At 35.8% G+C, this 24,500-nt stretch overlaps 1 protein-coding gene across 1 annotated transcript in view; it reads right to left on the bottom strand.

Moving 5' to 3' along the window:
* Positions 1-24,500, bottom strand: part of CSMD3 (CUB and Sushi multiple domains 3) — a 1,213,223-nt gene that overhangs the window by 743,018 nt on the left and 445,705 nt on the right. The window lies entirely within an intron of this gene.

Here is a 24,500-nt window from a genome sequence, read left to right as displayed (position 1 = left end):
ACGGAGATCTGAGGTGGAGGATAACATTTTGGTGCATTCTGCATCCTCATCCGTGTACTGCCAAACATCAGACAGTACCGATAAACCACCATCTAGCTCTAACATTACATCCACAAATGAAAGTATGAATAAATCATTTTGTTTCCGGGTACAAACAAACAATCTCCAATATAGTCAAAATGTAAGCATTTCTGTAACTCCAACCAGTATTCTGGTGCAAAATAAGTCTCCTGCGCTGGGTCTGTATACAAAATTGCCAAAACGCATGCACTCTTGGATAAATGCTTAATGCCCGTTGCTTGTCCTCAAAGTAATATTTTACCAAAAGATAGCACTATATATATAAATATATATATATATATATATATATATATATATATATGTATATTAGAGATTTGCTTTACTAGTACAGTGATGTAAATGTAAAATAACAGATGAAATAATATATTTATATATAAACAAAAATATTATTTTATTTTCTCATTGATTGGTTTGCAAGATTTCATATGATTAAAACAATGCATATCGTTTTGTTTAGACAACCATTGTCCAAGAACTAAAAAGAAAATAATGTGAAATGTTCTTATGAAGTCGTATTGCAAATGAATGTAAAGCATTTTGATCACTCACTATTTATGCACTTGGATATAGCATGTTTTGTCACAATTTCTTAAGAATGTCTCTAAAGCTCTCTTGATGTTAGCTGCCTTCTTTTATTATATCTTTTCTCCTTTTTCCAATTATACCTTTGAACAAATCAAGTGCTGAATAAATGGTAGATTTGTGATGAATGACTATGATCTTTATTGTTTTTGTCTATAATGTTGACACAAAATAGACCTATTTTATGTTCTCATTCGCAATCATAAATTCCATGCATGAGGATCTATAACAGCGGCCTCGTAAACACTTCTACTTTGAACATATAGTGTGCCTAGAGTACTCAGGGGGATTTAGAGCTGTACATATCCACACGAAGCACTTCACCTTTATGATTCACTGTCAAGAAAACAACCTCTGAGCGACCCAATGCTATAATTTAATTTTTTCAAATTGCTTATTGTGACTAGTAATATAAACTATGGTATATTATCCATGTTATCTTAGGGGACGTAAGACCACCATCTTGTGTGGGTAAAACCATAAATGTAAAAGCTTTTAACGTAAAACATAATTTTCATGTAGGAAGTTAGATAATACACTACTGCCATTCAATCCATAAATAGAAGACCAGACCTATTTTTCAGCACACATTGAACATTGTATTGCAAGGATTAAAATGACATTGCAGTTCATGTACTTTAGAAAAGTTTTGAAAATATGAATAAAAGATAACAATATAGCTGTACTGAAATAATATCCAACAGAACAAAAATAAAACAGAACAATCCCTTGCATCACTAAATGGCTAGAGGATATTACAAAAATCCTTCCATTGCACAATGCACACCACTTGTGAAATGTGATGGGTTTAATTAACCTTTATTATGGTAGACTAAGTGAATGCTCTCTCCTATTCCCACACCCTATATGTGAGCAGGTTAGTTGTAAAATGTACAGTGAGTTGGGTGTCATGGGTTCCAAAAATTAAAGGAATACATGTTATAATTACAGATTAGTCCATCTTTTTGTTTAAAAGATATGTAAATAGCCCAAAACCCTACACGAAGGTAGCTATATCTAGGTTATCAGTCCGTAAAGATAAATTTGTAAGCTTAAAATTATACTGGTTTAAATACAGTTGGGCAGCATTTTACGTGGTTGTTTCCATTGTTAAATTGGTAATGAATCACAATGCTGAAGTATGTGTCTTGTTGTTTTGCTCATTTTCAGCTTGATTTAAATCAGATTTTTTTTTTCTTTTTAGTGGATTCTAAAAGAATTTAGATTACTTCGTTAAGTGACCCATAGTATAGTGCTGGAACCCAAAGGTGCAGTACTGTTGCTAGGCAACAATCACTGCAGTAGAAGGTATAGCAAGCCAATTACTTGTGGATTTTTCCTCTCAATGATCCTCTTCTGTGGCACATGGTGTGTTAATTACATGCTCTGCTTAAGCATGTTCACGCTGCATTAATACATAATGATGCATTTTTATTTATGTGACTTACACCTAATGCTTTGCTAGGGAGTCAAATGTAATCACTAACCTCGGCTAACAATAACAATAACTCTTATCCTCTAAACAAGAATCAATTGCCCATCCTTTGATATGGTATAAAATGCATACAAGTAGACACTTATTAAATGTTCATTGCAACCACTGTTGCAATAGAAAGGTTTGTATTGGAAATATTTACTGAAGTCTCCTATCAATAACTTATCTACAGGCACATTGCATTGTTGTTACACAGTGGCAACTCTAGGAACTGTACACAGGGATGCACAAAAATTCCAGAGTAAAAACTGGGGAAACTAAAAATTTCTACCTCTAAATCATAGTAGTAGTAGTCGAGGGAGAATGGAGGCTGTAGTGGGTGTAGGGAACGGATAGGGGCTGTAGTGTGTGCATGGAAGGGATATGGGCTAAAGTGCATAGGGTCTTTATAGTGTGTGCAGGGTTAAGAGAGATGGTACTGGGTGCAGGGGATTTCATATGAGTTGTAATCATATAGGAAATATAGGGGCTTTTGTAGGTGCAGGGGGCTTTTGTGTGTTCAGGGGCATAGGGGCTTTAGTGGGTGCAGGGGATGGATAGGGGCTGTAGTGGGTATAGGGGCATAGTGACTTTAGTCGGTGTAGGGGATAATAGGAGCTATAGTGGGTTCATGAGGGGTACTGGCTAAATTGGGTGCAGGGGGTAATAGAGGATGTGGCAAGTGCAGGGAATGTTAGGGGCTTTAGTGGATATGGGAGGCATAGGATCCGTAAATTGTATGAGGGACATAGGGGCTGTAGTGGCTTCGGGGGGGGGGGGGGGGGGGGGGGGCAGAGGCTGTAAGGGGTGCATGAGGGTGTTAGGGAGATCTGAGGTTGAGGATAACCATCTGATGCACTCTACATGTATGTCTAGTTGCTGGTGGTATTAGGGACTTTAGTGGGTACAGGGGAGGGAAAGAGGTGCAGGGAACAGATGGGGCTGTAGAGATTGCAGATAGAATAAAGGCTGTAGTGGGTGCATCCCCTTGCCCCCTGTAGCGATGCCTATGTTGTTACATGGTCCTGTTTAACAGAGTCATCTTATAGTAATGTTTAATAGAATGCAATAATAACAAAATTAAGAGATTTGCAGTTTTCAACTATTATTGTGGGTAATAAGTACAATAAGAAAACATATATTTTAAAGAGACATTGTTTTAAAGTTTGTTTGCATTGAGATAGCTACAAGATAGAAATCTGTTTATACAAATCCATATGCAGGGATATTCAGCTTTTAAGCGGGGCTATACTAAAATACCAATGTGCACAGATATTAAAGAGAAACTCACGTTGCTGCATTAGTTCACATTTTGCTTATCCAAAAAAAGAACTGTTTATTATTATTATTAATATTATTATTGTCATTTATATAGCGCCAACAGTCTAGCGGCATTCATTACAGACTGTAGCGGGGCAATTTAGCTTTTGGGAATACCAATCAGGAGAGGGTCACAATAATCTATGTGGGAAATTACTAGAGCATGGTAATTACTAGAGCATGGACAAGCTCCTTGGTAGCATCTTGCGTAAGAAAGGGGCAGATGCGGGCTATGTTTTTAAGTTAGAATCTACAGGATTTGGCAACAAACTGGATATAAAGCTCAAAGGGGAGGCTAGAGTCAAGTATGACGCCAAGACTGTGCACTTGTAGGATGGACTTATGTGGATACCACTGACTTGAAAGCAGAGCGAGAGAGGAGGATCAGTATTAGGAGGAGGAAAGACAAGGAGTTCAGTTTTAGAGAGATTGAGTTTTCAGAAAGCGGGAGGACAACCAGAGATGGAAGAAAGGCAAGCAGTGACACGTTGCAGGATGGCAGGGGAGAGGTCTGGGGAGGAGAGATATATTTGGGTGTCATCAGTGTACAGGTGGTAGTGGAATCTAAAAGAGGCAATAAGTTTGCCATGAGAGGCAGTATGAAGAGAAAATAAAAGGGGACCAAGGACAGAGCCTTGGGGAACTCCAACTGAGACAGGACGAGGGGAGGAGGTATCCTTGGAAAAGGAGACACTGAATGAGCGTTAGAAGAGATAAGAGGAAAACCATGAGAAGACAGTGTCACAGAGACCAAGCGACTGAAGAGTTTGAAGGGGGAGAGCATGATCAACTGTGCCAAAGATTTAGCTGTGATTAGGTCATTATTAACTTTGATAAGAGCAGTCTCAGTAGAGTGGAGAGGGTGGAAGCCAGACGGACGAGGGTCAAGGAGAGAGTTGGAATTGAGGAAGCGAGACACATGGGTAAAGACAAGTCTTTCCAGAAGCTTTGAGGAAAAAGGGAGCAGGGATATGGGATGATAGTTAGAAGGGGAGGATAGGTCAAGAGATGTTTTTATTCAAGATAGGTACTACAGTGGCATGTTTAAGGTCAGCAGGGACAGTGCCAGAAGAGAGAGAGCAGTTGAAGATGTGTGTTAGGGAAGGCACAAGACAAGGGGAGAGAGATCTGGTGAGGTGAGATGGAACAGGATCGACCGGGCAAGTGGTGGGGCGAGAGGGCAAGTGAAGCGCAGCCACCTCTTGTTCAGTAGCTGGGGAGAAAGTCTGAAGGGTAGGAAAGGCCTGATCTACGTGTGGTTGAGAAAGAGAATGGCAAGGAGGGGAGAATTCCCCTGTTAAGATGTTAATTGTGGCAAGATTGCCACCAAAAAAGTGAGCCTTAAGTGGACTGTACAAAATTGCTCAATCAACTTTTTAAGTAATTTCAAATCAGTAGATTGTTTTTCAAAACATCATGAAACTTTTACATTATCTGACTTGCTACTGACCTGGGCTCTGGTTGCCTTTTTTCTCAAGGATTGCATGAATGGTTTAAATTAAAAAAATAAAATGCTACCCCATGTTGAGTTTTAGTGGTTATGGTGCCTACAATATTGCTTTATAGGAATTATACAGGCTAAAAATGTATATGATATGTGTATCCTAATAGACTAAAATGTAAAAAAAACAAGAGGCAGCGTTGGAGACTAAGGGACAAATACACAGAGAAGACAGGCAGCCATGCATGGAAAAGAGAACAGGTTACATCTGTAAGTGAATCATTTATATAAAGGTTGCCTTGCAAACGTTATCAATAGATATATCCATAGTCCTTGGAAATAAGAATGTTGTGATTACTTTGATGCTTCTGCATTTTTTTTCTATTTTTTATTTTCGAACATTTATCCTATATGATAAAATTGTACATACCATATTTTTATAAAATCATGGCGTATCTAACTGAAATACATTATATTTCTTTATTGATGTTCTAAAAAAGCTTTCTGTCAATGGAACAGAACTGCTAATGCACGTTCAAATTCGTACGCTGAAATCTATTTCTCCCTTGCACATTAAGTAATGATGGCTGAATATACCATAATAGTTATACATTCTTTGTTTAAATGACTATTAGTTTAAACCCTTAACCCCTTAAGGACACATGACATGTGTGACATGTCATGATTCCCTTTTATTCCAGAAGTTTGGTCCTTAAGGGGTTAAAGACACAACTTCTGGAATAAAAGGGAATCATGACGGAATATTTCCGTCATGTGTCCTTAAGGGGTTAAACATGTCCCCTGTTAAATATTGGTTTCCCTCAGGATACAATTTGTAGTATATTTTGCCCTTAAAACCTTTTCTTCTAAAACACACAGATTTGGCACCAATACAAATATAATGAAGCAATCTATAGAGAAGATTGTTTGAGCCCTAAAAGTCTAGATAGTTCAATTTAATTTCAAGGATACTCAGTCTTTTGAAAAGATAATTTAAAGACAGCGGGAGGTGAGGGGTTGTATTATAATGACTTTTCAGTTACTTGACTTCTGAAAGTTTTGTAATTAAGTATCTCATCTACCATGCACCAACCACTTTCAAAATAATTTTGAATTTGTATATACATTTAGAAAGGGAAAACAATGTTAAATATCTATTATTGTATTTATAGTTATAACAGGTATTTAAATGGTGCCACAATCCCACCCCCCTTAGAAAGCTAAAAGAGCAAGGACATTAGAAAAGAAAAGAAAAAATTCTACTAACTTATAGATATTGAATTTAATAAGTTATTCAATAGATGCTGTACAATAGAAATTGTTTACTATGCACATTATAAGTGTGTATATTAAATATTTTTTGGGGTTTGTATTATTCTCTAATAGAAGAAGAAAAGTATATATAAGTAAAGTGTCCTTTTTTGACACGTGCAAAAACTAAAAGGCTATTATAGCAGATACAGGAGTTCTGGTCTCAGGCTTTGGACACATACCTTTTCTGCCCAGCATATGTTCCTATTCGTTAGTGCTTTCCTTTCAGCACTACCCATCTAGTGGTGCGGAACAGCAATGTACACTTTATTTAGACTCACACATGGTTTTATCCATATCTTTGTCTGTACAGTGAACACAAGTCGACCAATAGCAGTGCAGACTTGGGGTAGCAACCAATCACAATACAAAGCTTAATTACATTACAATTAGTGTGAACAGAGCACTGTGGTTAGAAGGAAGGGTGTGGACAGACAACAACAAGGACTGTGGACCACATGCAAGACTTAAAGGAGTAGCATGGAAGCCAGTTTGAATTGTTCTGTAAGTGTCCCTGGAACTGTGGGACAATGCCCCACAAGAAAAACAACAAGGCAGGAAACGGGGTAGGGGGAAGGCACTTACAACCTGGACAATCAATACATTCAAATTAATTCTAACGACACAGTATATAAAATCACTGCCATTGTAAACCAGATGAAGAGAAATTGAAAGTTGGGGAATCGTCCATCACAGTTATTAAATCAGTAAAATAGCTTAATGTTGGATCATCGGAATTCCAACTGTTTTTTAAATAACATTCCATAATTCTGAGTTTGGAAAAACGTTGGGTTTCCAAGCTGGATGGACAGTTATAAGAGTTCTAACTTGTTTATCTACAAACACATGTAATGACGCAAAACATCAAAGTTCTATCTTAATAAACAAACTTTAGAACATATTAACATTAATTGTATTTAGATATAAACAAATTGCATGGTTAAAGGAAGAATGGATTACAATATTGTCATATATACCCAATAATCTTTAAGAATCAGAATGCAGGAAGCAAGGTCAGATGTCTAATAATTATATGGAGGGATGGAGGTATCAAAATGCTCTATAATTACAACGTGACCTGGCTTTGGTTGTCCTCTCCTGTTGATTATCACCAGATAGCCAGTTCATTTCTTTAGGGTCTGTCTCTGTATTTGAACTGCAGTAGATATTAGTAATGTAATTGAGTTCATAAGAGTAAGGATGATTTACAGAACATCCACTTTTCTGGAACGGTATTAATGTGCCTGACAGGTGAATTTGCATTGCAAATGTAAGCTCGTGTTTTATCTATTTCACGACTGTAGGCTTAAATATAATGTAATATTTTGTTTTCATTCTTTAAACACTGGACAAAATTATATATAAATACACTATATGCCAAGTGTTTGTAGACACTGGGAATAACAAAACTATTACTAGCAGATATTTTTTGGATGTTATGGTGGTAATATGTTGTTATTTAAGTTTCAAGCTATTGAAAAGGTCAGAACACTTGTTAGAGGTGGTGACATTTTACATATGTTATCTAAGAGGCAGAAGTATTGGATCTTCACGTTGAAAACAAGACCTCCATTGGGTCTTAATGTGAAGTGAGATATCTCATATCTTTATTAGTGCTTTTTTATGTGCTCATGAGTATCCTCACTCTATTTCTTTTATTTAGGATCCTTTTATCACAATATTGTGTCTCTCATATAATGATTTCATAGCTATTTGTATAGTACAGAGGGTGGTTTTATTATGTGAGTTTTTTCGATGTAATTGTCTATTAAGCCATACGCCTTTCGCTGCGATGTGTACTAACATTACTAATGGCTATTACATCGGTAACAGTTTGAGGCGTGTGTCTTTTTTCAGTTTGTTCAATGTTGATAAACATTGTCATTTTTATTTATTTTTCTGTGTATCTTGGTGTTGCTTTAGATTGCCATGCCAGTATAGGATAGTAGTGTTTTGACATCTTATGTTTGTTTTGGACTAGTATCTACTATCTAGTTTCCCAGGTATTTGTTCTACTGATTTTATTTGGATTGGTATCAATGGGATTGATTCACTATTAGTTAACTGGTTGGATAATCTTGTTAGTCTATCTGTTTAAGGGGTTGGCTTTCCCAAGTTAGGTATAACTGTCTAGGTGGCTCAATTGATCTTGATAAAGAATTAATAAAAACATTAATCGCAGATTGTAATAGCTTGTAGCACCCCTATAGGATCTCAGAACTGGCAGTGGGATTCTTGAGTATTGAAGCTATTGGCAATGCGTAACGTTTTATGCCCTACGGTATGAATAAATGTTTTGTCTTTAATTGATTGACATGTGGAGACTTGCATTTGGAATTGAGCGGTTGGAGCCAATGTTGTATTTTAATTGATCCCCAAGACGATAGAGTGACTATCCTGAGGATGTACAGCTATTGTGTAAGTACTTTATTGTATATAGTGCTGCTCTTTCATTAACATAACCAAGGATAATGACAGTTTAAAAGACATCCAGGTGGAGTGTATTCGAAATATTTTGGAGTATATTTGGCAGAGGTTTGTAGGCAACCCTAATATTTATTGAATTTAAGTGTTTTAGCCTCAGCTATACCTAACATCTGCATAAAATCCATCACATAGTCTTGAAATCTCTATAGACAAACATAGGCATTGCACCAGTCATATTTAAGATCTCAGTGAATCAACCTGAGATTCAGCCTTTGACACAAATAATTCCATGAAATGTCTGTCCTACTAGATCTGCCCCGGTCAACTGTAAGTGATATTATTGCAAAGTGAAAACAACCAAGAGCAACAAGAGCCCTGACCAGACATACGTGGAGTAAGGGCACCAAGTGCTGAGGCATACAAATCACCTGTCCTCTCTTGTATCATTCATTTCAGTGTGTCAAATTTCCTCTGGAAACAGCTTAACACAAAAACTATGCACCAGGACCTACATAAAACTCTGTTTCCTTGGCTGTTTCCTTACATCAATATTCTCGTCATGTGTCAGCTTAAGTTGTTTAAAATATGCCATCACTGGACTCTGGAGCAGTTAAAATGCATTCTTTGAAGTGGTGTATCACGGTTCAGTATCTGACAGTCTGATTACAGAACCTTAGTGTGGTGAATGCCAGGAGAACACTACCTACGTAGGGCCTACTGTGAAATTTGGTATAGGAGGGATAACGGTCTTGGACTGTTTTCTGGTGTTGGGTTTAAAAAAGGAACATAATTTAGTGGTGTAATGTGCTATGTGTTTCAGTATGGCTGCTATAAAAATAAATCCACTAATGACTATAATTGTATCTTTCTGGGCAACATGTAACTGAAAATTTAAATCCTTATCCCATCTGAATATAAACAGTAATTTAGTAATCACACCAGGTAATTTGGTCAAATCATTACAAATCGACAATGACTTATTTGCCCTAGGATCAAATGTACAGGCAGGTTCATTTGTTAAAACATCAATTGTCATGTATTCAAAGTGAATTTAAATTTTAAATGTAAAAGTTATCTAAGTCAGATGTACTTATAGTTTGGGTATTTTGACCTTAAATATAAAATTCACTTTGAATTCATGACAATTCACACTGGAGTCAAAACCGATGGTATCAACAGTGGAAATTAATGTACACTATTTTGGATCGTTAAATTAGTTTATGGCATGTCCATATGTCAGGAGAAGATTTAGGTCCAGTTCAAATGTAACATTTTGAAAGATTATAGAGATTTGTGTATACATATTTTTTAGTAAAACAGAAAAAATGGGTTTTATGATAAAGGGAAATGTATCTATATGTCTTACTTCTATATTAAGCAATGTATAAGATCTTGCAAACATAAAAGATATTTAGTCTGAATATAGATTAAATCTAATTTCAACTCAGCATTTACAACTATAAACATATCAAGTGCCTAAATTGGCATGCATATAGAGTGATTTTTACTTTAGAAGTACAACATTGTTTGACAATTTATATTTTTCAGGACAATTTAAAATATTAGAAACAGAATATCTCTGCTTCTCTCAGTGGAAGCATTCAGACTGTTCGGTTGCATTTAGCAATGCAAATTAATTTTTTTAAAATTTGTATTTATTTGTTTATTTATTTTTTAATACAGACATGTGATTTATTATTCCATTGGGTAGGATATAGAATTTGTGTGACAATATATCTTATGGTTTTTTTAATGCATATTTTGAGAAACAATCATGTAATATAATATCTCTAACTGATTTACTCCTATTGTTGGTTTTGTAAGAGCTTAGTGTAAAGATCCCAAAATATTGATTTCAGAAATATTGATGGTGACAAATTTGACAGTTTCTGGCAATCTGATTATAGAGTCTATATGATGAGGTGCATCCTGCAAGGCTCAATATTTCTCAATATTTCTATTTCCCCAAATGTAGTATTTTGAGATGGTACATTAAATAGAAAATAATAGTTTATTATTGTGTCTTCAAGTTTTTTTTTTGTTTTGTTTTTTGTTTTTTGTTTTTATTATAGAAATCCCATTACTCATTTGATGTGTTACAGCACATTCATAAGTACACTTTTATAAAGGCATTTAGAGATTCGTACATGTGTGATGTGAAGTAATTAGGCAATACTCTCAGCAGGCATAGATATTTAGGACACAGTGAATCATTTATTGTATCAAATTTTATCTCTCTGTGATAGTTCACACTTAGAATATTGAATATGTGTATAGGAAAAATAAAGGTTTATCAAGAGAAATAGGTCTCTAGTGAGACAGTAGGGAATTATTATCCTTTCATATAGTTTATGTCTAAAGCAGATGAAAGAGATGAGGCTATCCTATAGTTAAAACCTAGTTAAAATGTTTCACCGAATCACACTTTCTAATAAGACTTCTACCATGGTAGAAATATGAGAGGGTGTGAAGTAAGATGAGAATACACTGCTTTATTTGTGAAGAGTGTATCCTCCTTTTTTCATTTTTCAAAAAGTGCAGATTAGAAAAAAAATTGCCATTTTAAAAATTACCTCGTTACATCCCCCCCAGGCTGTCAATCAGACAACTCGTCTTGTTACTTCCTGTTTTTTTTTTAACTTAGTGGCACTAAACTCAAGGGACAAACAGTTGCCCAGAGCACCAGCCTTGTAAAGACTTCTCATTGAGTTGCATTAAGAAGTCTGAGATTGGACAGTCACATAAAGTCTTGTCTGGGCAAGAAAGTTGCAAAAGCTTCCAAAGGTTTTTGACAAAAGTTATACCGTTTTTGCAACTAATTTTTAGATGTACCTCCAATGAAAATGTATTATTAAATGAATGCAAATTTTCATTTGGGGTATATCTACTAAATAGTGATTTGTTTTTTAATTTAATTATTTTATGCCAGTGGAGTGTATATTTAACATTAATGGGGAATCCTGCACTACTGATGGAGATATATAGTTTTAATTTATAGGATAGATTTGACTCAAAAGATCTATCTATCATGTGCCTTTTCAGTATTAAGAAATATAAATAGCCATAGTCAGACACATAGTTGATTGTAAGCAATTACATATGGGACTTAACATGTTTTTTTTATCCAATTTTACCTGACCACCTAAGTGGTGATGGCAGAATATAATTATATATTTTTTTAATTGTGTTAAGTTTGGCTGTAAATGTCATTAAACATAGGGAAATGTAATCATGTGGGCCACCAAAATGTTTTCAATGATTTTCCCCTTCTGTGTGTACTGGTTATAAATATATATAAAAGATTAAATTAATAGGATTGAAAAAAAATGTAGTTTGGTTTGTAAAAAAGGCAGACCTTGGATTTTTACAAGTGGAAATAAGTTATAACAGAAGAAACTTCTGTATACCTCTGTAATGTTAAAGGGACACTATAGTCACCATAGTCACCATAATAACTTAATGCTTAATCAAGAAGTATGGGTGTATAGATCATGCCCCTGTAGACTCCCCAAGATGACATCCACCTTCTGAATTTGTAGGGTGCGGCTGGGCATTTGCTACCCTTGATTGGCTGAATGCAGTCAGCTGATGCTCTCAGCAAATCAGTGACCACTCATTCACTAAACTGGCTTGAAAAAGGTATGTTTCTTTCCAAGCAAATTTTGTGAATAGGGAGTCACTGATTGGCTGAGAGCATCAGATGACTGCTCTCAGCCAATCAGGAGTGCTCCGTACTTCCTGAAAATGAAAATTCAGAAGCCAGATGCTAATTGGGGGGAGTCGACATCACCTCTGGAGGCAACTCTGGAGTTAAACCATTCGAGAATGGTTTAACCCCTTGTGGTAAGAGGACCTCCAAGGGCCATCTGGCACCATAACAGCTTTATATAGATGCAGTTGTTGTGGTACCTGGATTGTCCCTTTTGCTTACTTTAGAAGATTATATCTCCTTCTCTGTAAATTTAACTTTAATCACACACAGGAGGCTCCTGCATGGTCTAGCAAGCTATTAACAGTGCAGGAGATAATACATTATAAATTAAACAGTACAATAAAGTTTAAACATTACATCTCACTTTAGGACGTTTTTAGGAAGTATTTGTAAGTCACATGCAGGGAGGTAAGCACAGTGATATACCTAATAAATTGCAGATAATTTAGCAATGAGACTGATCTATACACCAAAACTGCTATGATTTAGGATTGTATTTAGGATTGTACAAAAAAACTATAGTAGTTAGAAAAAGCATTAGTGATGTCCAGAACAGTTTGCTGGCGAATAGTTCCTGGCGAACATAGCTTGTTCGCCATGGACGGCGAACATATGCGATGTTTGGTCCGCCCCCTATTCATCATCATTTAGTAAACTTTGACCCTGTACCTCACAGTCAGCAGACACATTCCAGCCAATCAGCAGCAGACCCTGCCTCCCAGACCCTCCCACCTCCTAGACAGCATACAATTTAGATTAATTCTGAAGCTGCATTCTTTTTTTTTGTATAATTTTTTTATTTTTCTTTATTTTTTTAGACAGAAGTGTGTTATATTTGAGCATGCTAGGCTGAACGTGCGTATATCATGGCTAGTTGCACTGTGGGTATGAGTATATAGCAGTACATTGTTGTGAAAGATGGCTGTCATGTTTAGGGTGTAGCTTGCATGTTATCAACTGTGTTATCAACTGTGTATTTATATCAGCAGCTCCACCACTAGTAATAAATCAAGTGTGAGTCGCCCCGTGAGATGAGACTAGTGAATAACATAATACATGAATGGTTATGGTAAAGGCATGTAAGGAACTACGACAATAAACTCTTTAGGAGGTGAAATAATTACATGTTTAAACACTTTCTACTTTACGATTAGTTAATGTGCAGAAAGCAGTTCATGTGATCAAAGGCATGGTGTGGAGGATCGGCTATAGTGGGACATGCTTTGCAGGCTGCTGTTTAGTGCTTGTGCTCATCTGATCCCTTGTGGGCGCCAGGTGCAGACCCTGGGAGTCCCTGATACCTGGAACAACAAAGGCTGAGGCTCTGGCTGAGTGCCGGGTTTGCGGCTTGAGGTGGTGGAAGCTTGTTTTGTCGGGTGGTCGGATCTGTCCCGGTGGTGCTTCACGTCCGGTGCGGGATTGTGGTGGCTTAAGGTGGAGGCAAGTGCTTGACGTGGGGCAGGCTCTGCATTTCTGTTTGTGCCTCCGGTCCCGTCTTTGACGCCTTTTGCGTTGGTGGATTTTAATGGGGACTGCTTCGCTTAGCTGTGGTGGAGCTTGTTGGGGCTGTGGTGGAGCTTGTTGGGGGCTTCCTGCTTGTTATTTGCTTCCAAAATTGATTAAAGTCTTTCCAGCTTAGACTCAATATCCTGCGATGCTTTGCTGGTACCAGGAGGACACGCGGCTGCTGCCATATTGGGAGAGTCGCAGATGAGTATGTCAGCCTGGGTGGCTGTGCTCTGTGCATCCATTAGCTCCAGACAGCCTCTCAGGGGTGGACCAGGATAACCCCCACCGCTCCGAGGGGGGGTAACGGAGCTCCTGCCGGGAAGTAGCTGCTCCTGGGCATCGTCCGCCTCTCCCGCCCGGTGAGCACCAGGCCACACTTGCCACGCGGAGGTAAGTAAGACTCTGTCGAGTTGCTGACCGCTATTAAGCATGTCGGGTCGGTCAGGTAGGAGCAACATTGCTGGGTCATCCCCTTCTGGGGTGAAATTCGCTTGTTGGTAGCTGCTTAAAGTGAGATATTGAGGGAGCTCACACAAAGTGTGTCTTACCTCCATGACAGCTAGGCCCCGCCCCCCGGAAGCTGCATTCTTAGTGAGAGGAGGGACAGTGTAGCTGCTGCTGATTTAATAGGGAAATCGATAGCTAGGCTAGTGTATTCAGTGCCCACTACAGTCCTGAAGGACTCATCTGATCTCTGCTGTAAGGACAGCACCCCAAAAAGCCCTTTTTAGGGCTAGAACATCAGGTTTTTTTTCCCCTGTGTAATCTAATTGCAGTTGCCTGCCTGCCAGCGTGTGTGTCAGGCTCACAGCATATACTGTGCCCACTTGCCCAGTGCCACCACTCATATCTGGTGTCACAATAGCTTGCATTTAAAAAAAAAACTAGAAATTTGACTGTGAAATAATAGCAGTCAGTTTACTTCACACGTGTGCAAATGGACTGTTTGCGGTTGTTTGCGGTGCGTTAAATGGGGAGTTTGGTCTGTCACTGTGAAGCGGGCATAACCCTTACACTACCTGATCGATACAACATCATACCTGATGTTTTAAAGCACGTTATTCCAAACAATTTAGGAATGTTAGGTGATTTATGCCCTTTATGGATTAAAACCACACTCTGCATCAACTATGTAATGTAACTATGTAACTATGGGAGTTTTGCCATGGATACCTCTCCGGCATGCCACAGTCCAGGTGTTAGTCCCCTTGAAACAACTTTCCATCACTATTGTGGCCAGAAGGAGTCCCTGTGGGTTTTAAAATTCGCCTGCCTATTGAAGTCTATGGTGGTTCGCCCGGTTCGCCCGTTCGCGAACATTTGCGGAAGTTCGCGTTCGCCATTCAAGAACGTTCGCGACATCACTAAAAAGCATTGCAATTTTCTCTTAGTCATTAATTGTTTTTGCCACTGTTGTCAATTATTTAGCTTTGTTGCTTTCCAAACACACCATCTTTCTCAAAACTTTTTCAGTGCATGCTTTGCATGAATGACTTTTGAAGAAGGACTTTTTGAATTATAGATTTTTTACAATAAAGTATGATGACATTTTAAGAGATATTGGTAAATTAACACTAATTATTTTATAGCAAATTTAGTAAAAAAGAAGAGAGGTTACATTTTCTCTACACACTTCTCAGTAATTATGTGGACATACAAAAACAAAGAAAATAGAGGAATGACTTGGTCAGCACATGGATAATAACTGTTTTTATCAATCATGGCTACTAGAAACTGATTTTAATTCCTATGAGTGAGCTTAATTTAGTTTTAAGGTTGCAGTTTTAATCATCAATTATACAAGTAACAATTACTACCCAGAGTATTCGTCTCATTCTTTGTTTTAGGGTGTTTAAACATTAAATGTTCCTTTTGAATTGTTTGTTAAATCTAGCCATTCTATAAAAGTAAGCACACTGTTATTATGTCATTATGCTTCTTTTACTAAAGGTTGTGATCTATATTCTGGTTGTTCTAACCAGCAAACAATCCAAACACCATAACAATGTCTAATTAATACTAATCTTATAAGTACCATTTCAGTAGAAGATTCTTTTCTTAAAATGCCTTCTGATATTATACAAATTAACAAGGATTATTTTTTTTAAAACTGAATTAAATCACCTCTACATACCTAATTCTAAATAAAAAAAATAACAGTTTTTCGTTAACTGTTTTTCATCTATAGAAATGTGTGTGTGTATATATACACATTGTTTTTAATATATATTTACATATATATATATATTTATATATATATATTTTTTATTGTAATTTCACATAAGAATATCTTATTTTAACTCACAACATGGGCTAACTCAAAAAGTTTAATATTAAAATATTGTAATTAAAAAGCAAACCCTCTTAAATAAGTATTTTACTCAATTGACCTCTAATAGAAAAAATATTATTTTTTTATATTAATTTGCCTAAATATGCCCAGTACTTACACTAAATAATAACTAGTGAAAGATAAGAGGACACCACCATTTCAAGCCATTCTCTGATATAATGAAGCTTTGGGTACGCTCAATGTTTTTTGCAACTATTTCAAACTTTATATAGTATTTAGGGAGATAGTTGTTAACAGCCACACCTGTCTGTGAATATTGGTTTTGAGATTTTGCATTGAGAATATTCATTGCCTTGTGATTTTACCTGAATACAGATATTGGAGTGAATAGTAGGAAAAGAAAAAGATTGCTTCGGTGGTCAAAGGATGGTGGTCAAACCCAATTCTGCTTGTTGTACCAAGAGTCACAGAACAAGCAAAGATGGAAAAAATCTTTGACGATTAAAAATAAGTCTCTGTCTGTTTCTCCCAAAGTATTAGCAAGTCTTTGGCTGTTACTCCCAAAGTATTTAAAAACTATCGTTATTAGTTTTACAACATTGCCTTAATGTTTGTCTTTTTTGTGCCATTTATAAAGTTACTGTAATCTTTTTACAACATTAATTTTCAAATCTAGGTCACTGTTATTTCATAGCAACAGAAAACAATGAGTTAGAACTAAAAGCTTTTTCACTCAAAAAAATCCTAGTATTTCCATACTTTAAAGGCTTGACATTGTCGTTCTTTATTTGTGTTTTTCTGCATTTACATACACAAATTTTTTTGTCCTCTTGAGCTATCACTTTTTAATCTCTAATGTTGTTCAATGCGATTTGCTCTCAGCCATGGCTCAGTTACAGATTACTAATGAATGCCAGGAGGTCAGGCACATGAGGTTGCTCACTGAGCAAACCCAAATGCACAGCCATGTCCCTGAAAAATCCACTCATTTATATCTGTGACAAGTAAAATTCTGTGAAACATTTTTTCATGTTATTATTTATCTTGCACAAACGTATTCTGTAGTACTTCACAATTATACATCGAGGTTCTATAACAGTATGCAATTGACAAACAAAATAAATGTTGACAGATACAAGAGTCAAAGAAGGTCCTGCTCAAATGAGCTTACAATCTAGGAGACATTCAAAGTATTTAATTAGTTTTATAAAACAGAAACACACTATGTGCATGTCTGCAAGCATAGAGTGCGAGAACAGAACAACTATTCAAATCAAGCTGGCACTGGGCCTTGCCCCCACCTCCCCCCCCAGGCTGCCCTGCTGCTTTTGATCTTTTGTAGATTTCCTGCAAATCCTGTTTGGATTTTGCAATCAATGATGAGCAGTCAGTCCAGCAGCCCAGGCTTTAACAGCAGGTCTGCAGTCTTATCAACTAAATACATGCATGATTGTTAGAATGTCTGCAGTCTCAGACGAACAAACAAAAATCCTGTTGGAAGATAAGAAAAATAACCATCCAATATGTTTAAATGTGCACTGAACCACCAGTGGGGAACAGGTTAAATAACTAAAATATGTTTGCTGTAAAATTATGTCCTCTTTGGCAGTAAATGTGTAAACGTACAAGGAGCCTAACAATAATATGGAACACTTCAACCTATTATCAATTCTAGACAGGTTAATATATGGTAAAGTGGACTGTTATACTGTGCTATATAATTATTTTGCCTTTTATCTTTGATTTTATTGTTTTTTTTTTTTAATAAAAGTACTTTTTTATTGGACCTGATTTTCTGCTTCTGTATCCTGAGCTACATCTCCTTGTTGGGGATAATACCACATAAGCCAATTGGACTGAGCAAATCTCATTTTGCTCTTAAGGTTTTTATTACTTTTACTATGCTTTATACTCTAATTTTATAGTACACTCTATTGTTTTTTATTTCTCTTTTATATATTCACAGAGGAAAATCACCTACATCCTAGAGTGGGGATCATACCACTTCATGTATTACTTCTGGAGCCAATATGTAGGCTTCGTAATATGTGAGTGTACACCTATCTACATACCTACCCCTGCTTATTAGCTCAACATATTACACTATATACTTTTATTTTGTCTTTTATATTTTTTATGATGAAACCCATCACTATGAGGACAACTCGAAGAATCTGCACCACAATATATCCACAGGTGAGTATCATTCCACCCAGGTGTGCAAGTCAGAGCTGTATCTAAGCTCCCTGAAAGTGTGAGTGTACAATTTTTAATTTTCCTTACTATATCAAGATGTTTTTAATTTACTACACTATCAGTTTTTTTTGTTTTTCCTCTTTATGTCATTACATACATTCCCTAGGACACTTCAGGCACTACAACTTTTTTTTCCATTTTATCATACTTTCCCCTAATTTTTCCCCTAAGTTTCCCCCGAACATAGATTTGCGGTATTCTGTTAGCGAGTATGCTAATCTAAGTTCGTAAAACTTTCCCTGAACATAGATTTGCAGGATTCCATGCCCTAGTGAACTGGTCTATGTTTGGGGGAAGTCACACGTTTTTTTAGTGCATTTTCGGGGGAAAAATTGACATAAGACCCTGTCTTATTTTTGGGGAAAGACGGTAACTATCAACAGTCTTAGCATGCTTGTTCTGCTGTGTGTGTTAATACCAGACTTAAAAGGTATGCAGCACTGATACTGCCATCCAGAAAACAATATTTCAGATGACCTGGGACAGGGCCATATGCATAATTATTTTTCTATTTATTTCTAGAATTTTACATTTTTAAAAGAACTGCTGTAGATAAAAAAAAATCACTAACTTGCACTCGCATGAATAGAAAGTAAGCTATTCACTGAATTCTAAACAACTCTCTTAACAGAGCCAGGTAAGTTGTTCAGGGATTTCAATGAATTCCGGCAAAAATAGGACATCACACAAACAATAAGATTGTGCTAAAAAAATTCAGTCAACACATCACATCTTATACATAGGATTGTAAGCACTTATGTCATTGTTGCAGACTTCACTTTTGACATAATATTGGTTTTGTGTAGATCATGCTTATTATAAATCAATCATCAAATAGGAATGTGTGTTTTATTTTCATGTTATTTTGTTTACTTCTTATAAAAGCCTGTCACAAGATGAGGTCATTTATTTTTGATTTGTTGGTGCTGGATGAGAAATATTAAATTATTTTGTTTTGAAATGTTATATTATTTTATTTTAAACAGAAAAAGCTAAGGAAATACACTCTCCCATGTTCAATTATGTTCAGGGGCTTATGGGTTAATATAGTAACATATATATATATATATATATATATATAACAAGAAAAATAATCCTGCACTCCACTCACAAGGTATGTTTGTCAGCTCAGTCCGGGTCTCCCGCGGGTTCTGCCGACGTCAGTGCGTGCATCAAAATGACGTCATTACGTAGCTGAATTCTAAACAACTTCGAAGTTGGGCTAATGTTGCCCACCCGGTGGGATAGGCACATTCCCTTGACACCTCATAGATGATGGTAAAAAAGTTTTATTATCCTCGCTAGGTCTGGTATACCGTCTTTCCTATTTGCTTACTTGTTTGTGTTGTTGTGTTGGGCTGTTTTATGATTTAGATTGGGGGTTGGATTATTCAGGGATATCATCGGTGGCTGTATATATGCTCCTACTTGTGCATTATTCCCAAGAATACATTTACTTATCTCTCTATTTATTTTCAACTAACATTATATCCCCCTTATATTTTGGCATTTATGTGTGCTGCTCCTCAAGAGTTATATCCAGTATAGCGTTCTTCACAGTTATGCATCAATAATGTCCAAACTCCTAAAACTCCCTATTTTATAGGGATAGATGCTACATTGGAGTGTTTCTAACATGCAATGTTATTTAATACTGTATTTCTACTGCCTCTTCAGCCATTTGTGTGTTGTTTTTAGTTGTTACCATGGAGCTCTTCTCCATGGCAACAGCCTCCCCATGATGCTGCCGGACGGGTGGTCACGTGTTGCGGTAATGACGCCGGCGCTACGTAATGACGTCATTTTGACGCACGCACTGACGTCGGCGGAACCCGCGGGAGACCCGGACTCAGCTGACAGGGAGATGCAATTATCTCGGTGGTGGGTAAGTTGATTGCTAATATGTATGTTTGTATATATATGTGTTTTTACAGTGTGTGTACTAGTCCTGATGAAAGTCTGTGGTTAACAGACTGAAACGTCGATCTTTTGCAAGCTAATTAAAAGTTAAGTTTTACCTTTTGATTTACAAGTCCTGGGAGTGCTATCTTATTTTCGTATGTACCCCATCTTTGGCAGGTCCTACTCTCACAGTCTAATGTCTGCTCTTATGAGATTAACCACTTACTTGGGAAAAAATTCCATCTGAGGCTCTCTGCAGTACAAGGCTAAATAGGGACCTGAGATGAGGCACCTGTAACAGGGAGGGGTGCAGAACCAAGGAGTTGGCTAGTATATATATACTGTTTTTGATACTAGTGATACTAGTACACATTTTCAAATAGTTGGTACTGTCCCAGTTTGATGAAGATTTACTACGACTAGTAACTAGTATACTAGTGGGATATAACACATAATCTAGTGCTCTTTGGAGGTGAGTACCCAGGTGAGGGGACATACAGGTGTGCTCATGGATAGAAATGCTCAAACTAAAATCATCATCAAACTGGGACAGTACCAACTATTTGAAAATGTGTTACTAAGTGTGGTATATTGTGGCATGTGTGATAAAGTGTGGATGGTTACATTACTAACAGACTCCAGGTTTTTGTGATGACAGTCCTACTGTATAGTGAGTAAATAATGAACAACTGTTCAGAGTCCATACTTAAAGTTATAGCAATGTAGTATGCTTAAAACTCAATATCTACAAAGATAAAATTAACAGACATCGGGTGATATTGTCTGTGTAGAAATGCATAAATTGTAGATGGAAAATTCACAGGAACTCGAATGAATATCCTGAATCCAGATGTAGCAATAAAGATTTATAATACAACAAACAAAACAAAAACAAATAAATAAAAATCAAATAAAAAGTCAAATAAAGTTAATGAGATATTGCCGTGTGCTTTTCATCTGATATACCAGACTTCCTGATATATCATACATGTAACTCTGGAAGTAAGTTATATCTCATAGGAAAAGCATAGGGTGTTTTCTCATTAACTTTATTTGACTCTTTATTTGATTTTTATGTATCTATTTTTGTTTTGTGTCATATATTATTCATATTAATGTTTATTGCAATATCTTGATTCGGGATCTTCCTTCCAGTTCCTGTGATCTTCCCATCTACATTGGATATAGGATTTCCCCCTTTGTGTTTCAGGATGTGATTTTGATGTGCCTTTTTTTACCTTCACACTGTAAGTGAATTCTGTACAATTACATTTTGGTGTATTTAAGTGTTGACTATTTTTTCCATTCTTTATATGCTCATCTTTAGAGGGAGTTCCAGACCATGATGCATCTGATATGCTTAACGAGTGAGGAACTTGCTGCATTTATACTTTTGTGAGTTCATTGTTCATTCTATTCAATCTATGCATCTATACATACAGACAATATTGCCCTATGTCTGTTATTTTATCTTAGTAGATATTGAGTTTCATGTATTTTCTTGAAGACATAGAGGAGTCTTTATTTTATCTACTAAGTGTAATACAAGGGTAAAGGTATTATTATAACCTTTCACCATAATTTTGGGGTGAAATCTAATTTTATTGTTTGCTATTAGTGTGGGATATTGCTTTAAAAGGCAGTGTGGCATAAGTGAAACACCACAAACTATTGTACCTCACCATGTGTGAACTGATCTACTAAGAGTCTTCATATACCATCACACTAGTCCAATGCATGGTTGACTACTTCAATGAAACAGCACAAGCATATGACCAAAAAGAGTGGTTCTTAACCTGTTCTGACAGTGAATTGAATTATGAAGATGGCATTACCAAGATTACCAAGATGGTGACCAATTACTGAGCTAATTTAATTCTGCAAATTGCAGATTGGTTACTGTAGCAAAGCTGCCACAGTCCAATATAGACCAAAATATTTTAGGCAGTTGCTTGTGTTCTGATGAATGTAATATGTCTCTTCCAAACATTGGGACCCACTGAAATTGCATGTGAACCTAATTTTGGTTCTTGACATAGGGGTCAAGAACTATTGCCATAGAAGATGTTACAGTAAACCTGAAAAGAATCTTGTTGGAACTAGACATCCAGTAAAATTGTAGCTTAATATATTTGAAATGCGGGTTTATTGTTCTAGCTATCAAAAAGGGTTGAGGAATCCTAATGAAATATTGAAATAGGTTTCAATAGACGCCGTCATAAAATGATAGTAATTGTACAGCAAATACAATATGTCTTGCAAAGTTATACAAATTAAATTTAATGGTAATCACTATCCCCAGGCAAAATATGCTAAACTTTTACTAAAACAAGTATTTCAAATTCTGCAACAAGGACTATATGCGCTGCTTATTCAACCATAACAAATGTCACAGTGATCCACAACACCCACAGAAAAACCTCTATTGTAATGACACTTTACATAAAAAAATAGAAAAGTGCTTGTTTGCAAAACCACTAAAGTCTAAATAAATATGGAGATTAAATAAAACAAGAGTTGGAAAATGCTATTTAGTTAGAACATGTGCAGTATGTAACCATATTTATCATTTAAAACATTTACACAGCTCCAATAGGTCATGTTGGTAAATGTAATTATGCTAAATACAATAATATTTTCTATTTTAAAAGTTATTTTTTTTACCCAAATTTTTGCTTATTTACATGTTGTCTATCTTAAGCATCAATAAATTAAAAATAAAATGGCACATGCACCAATAATGGATGGATGACCTGATACTGATTGTAAGATCGTGTTTAATCATTTTAACTTTTAACTTGTTAACATTAATCAGATTCAAAAATGTTATACTTTTAACAACTATATGTTCCTTGATATGTTCAATAAATAGTAACTAGTGGTAAGTTGAGAACTGATTTACAAAAAACCTTGGTTTGTGGGTAATTAACAGAACTGAAACTTAACATTGAAATTAATTACAAGCCTGCTAGTTAGACCTGTAGTTTGCAAGTCATATCAGACCGACTCCCTGTTTAGTGAATACATTTCTTAATAGTTTTGATGCACTGAGAAAACCAAATCATTGTTCCTAAATAATATCAGAAAAACATAAAAAAACTAAATATCTTGATCAACACCTACTAATAATAATAATAATAATAATAATAATAATAACAATAATAATATAATTAATAATAAACCAGCACCAGTAAGGTCTAGATATTATATAGTAAATTATGTTGACCCAATAGCCTTTTTTTAAAAAAAAGATTTATGATAGTATAGTCATGTTGGAAGAAAAAAAAACCCTGTATTTTAAAAGTATGATAATTTGATCTAAATCCCACAGTCTTCACAACCTGCTGTTATGAATATGACCATTGTATGTTTATTATATATTTATTTCACGGTCCTGCTTTTATTTCATCTCCAATCAAAAAGGGCATACTATGATCAACACAAATACTTTTATTCTTTCAATGCATTTCTTATTTTTGCAAATTTATTGATACACATTTATTAAGCAACAATCCATCTGTCTTTATAGAGTTGCAATTACATAGTCACATTGCCAAAATGTATGTCACGTGAGTTAGGTAGTATGGTTTTTCAATCTATGGATTAGAAGAGAAATTTTGAAGGGTAAAAAGAACTCATACAAATTAGAACTTTTTTTTTAAGATTAATAATTCTTACACAGTTCTATAAATTTCCAAGGGAAAGGATTGCTGCTTTTTAATCTGTAGATGCTCTTTCACAGATGAACGGATGAGGGCAAGATGATCTGTCTTTGAACTTTTAGGAAAGTATAGTCATCGGATGATGTTATTTCATCTTCACTAAGATTATTTTAAAAGACCATCTCCTAAAGTGTTGAGTAATTATTTATAGATGCTTAGATAAATCAGTCCACAGGGAAACATAATAGTAGAATAAAATTTATATTGTTTGATAAATAGATTTAATACCTATATTCAAAGACTTTTCTTTTTTTATTGGTTGTTTACATAAAGCAGTGCTATCATTTCCTACCAAAACAAAGCAACAGTGAGAATGTGCAAAGTTTTTTGAAAATTAAGCTTGTGTGGATTTTTTTTTGAAGGTTGAACTTTTTACTTAGCCAATAAAAAAATAAAACAATGTACTTGTTACTCACAATTCTCACTAATTTGAAATCTAATGCCACAGAAAAAAGTAACATAAACTATTA

Source organism: Pelobates fuscus, chromosome 4, assembly GCF_036172605.1.
Source record: "Pelobates fuscus isolate aPelFus1 chromosome 4, aPelFus1.pri, whole genome shotgun sequence".
Taxonomy (NCBI): Eukaryota; Metazoa; Chordata; class Amphibia; order Anura; family Pelobatidae; genus Pelobates; species Pelobates fuscus.
Note: the sequence above shows the minus strand (reverse complement) of the source record. Positions and strands in the feature narration are given on the sequence as shown.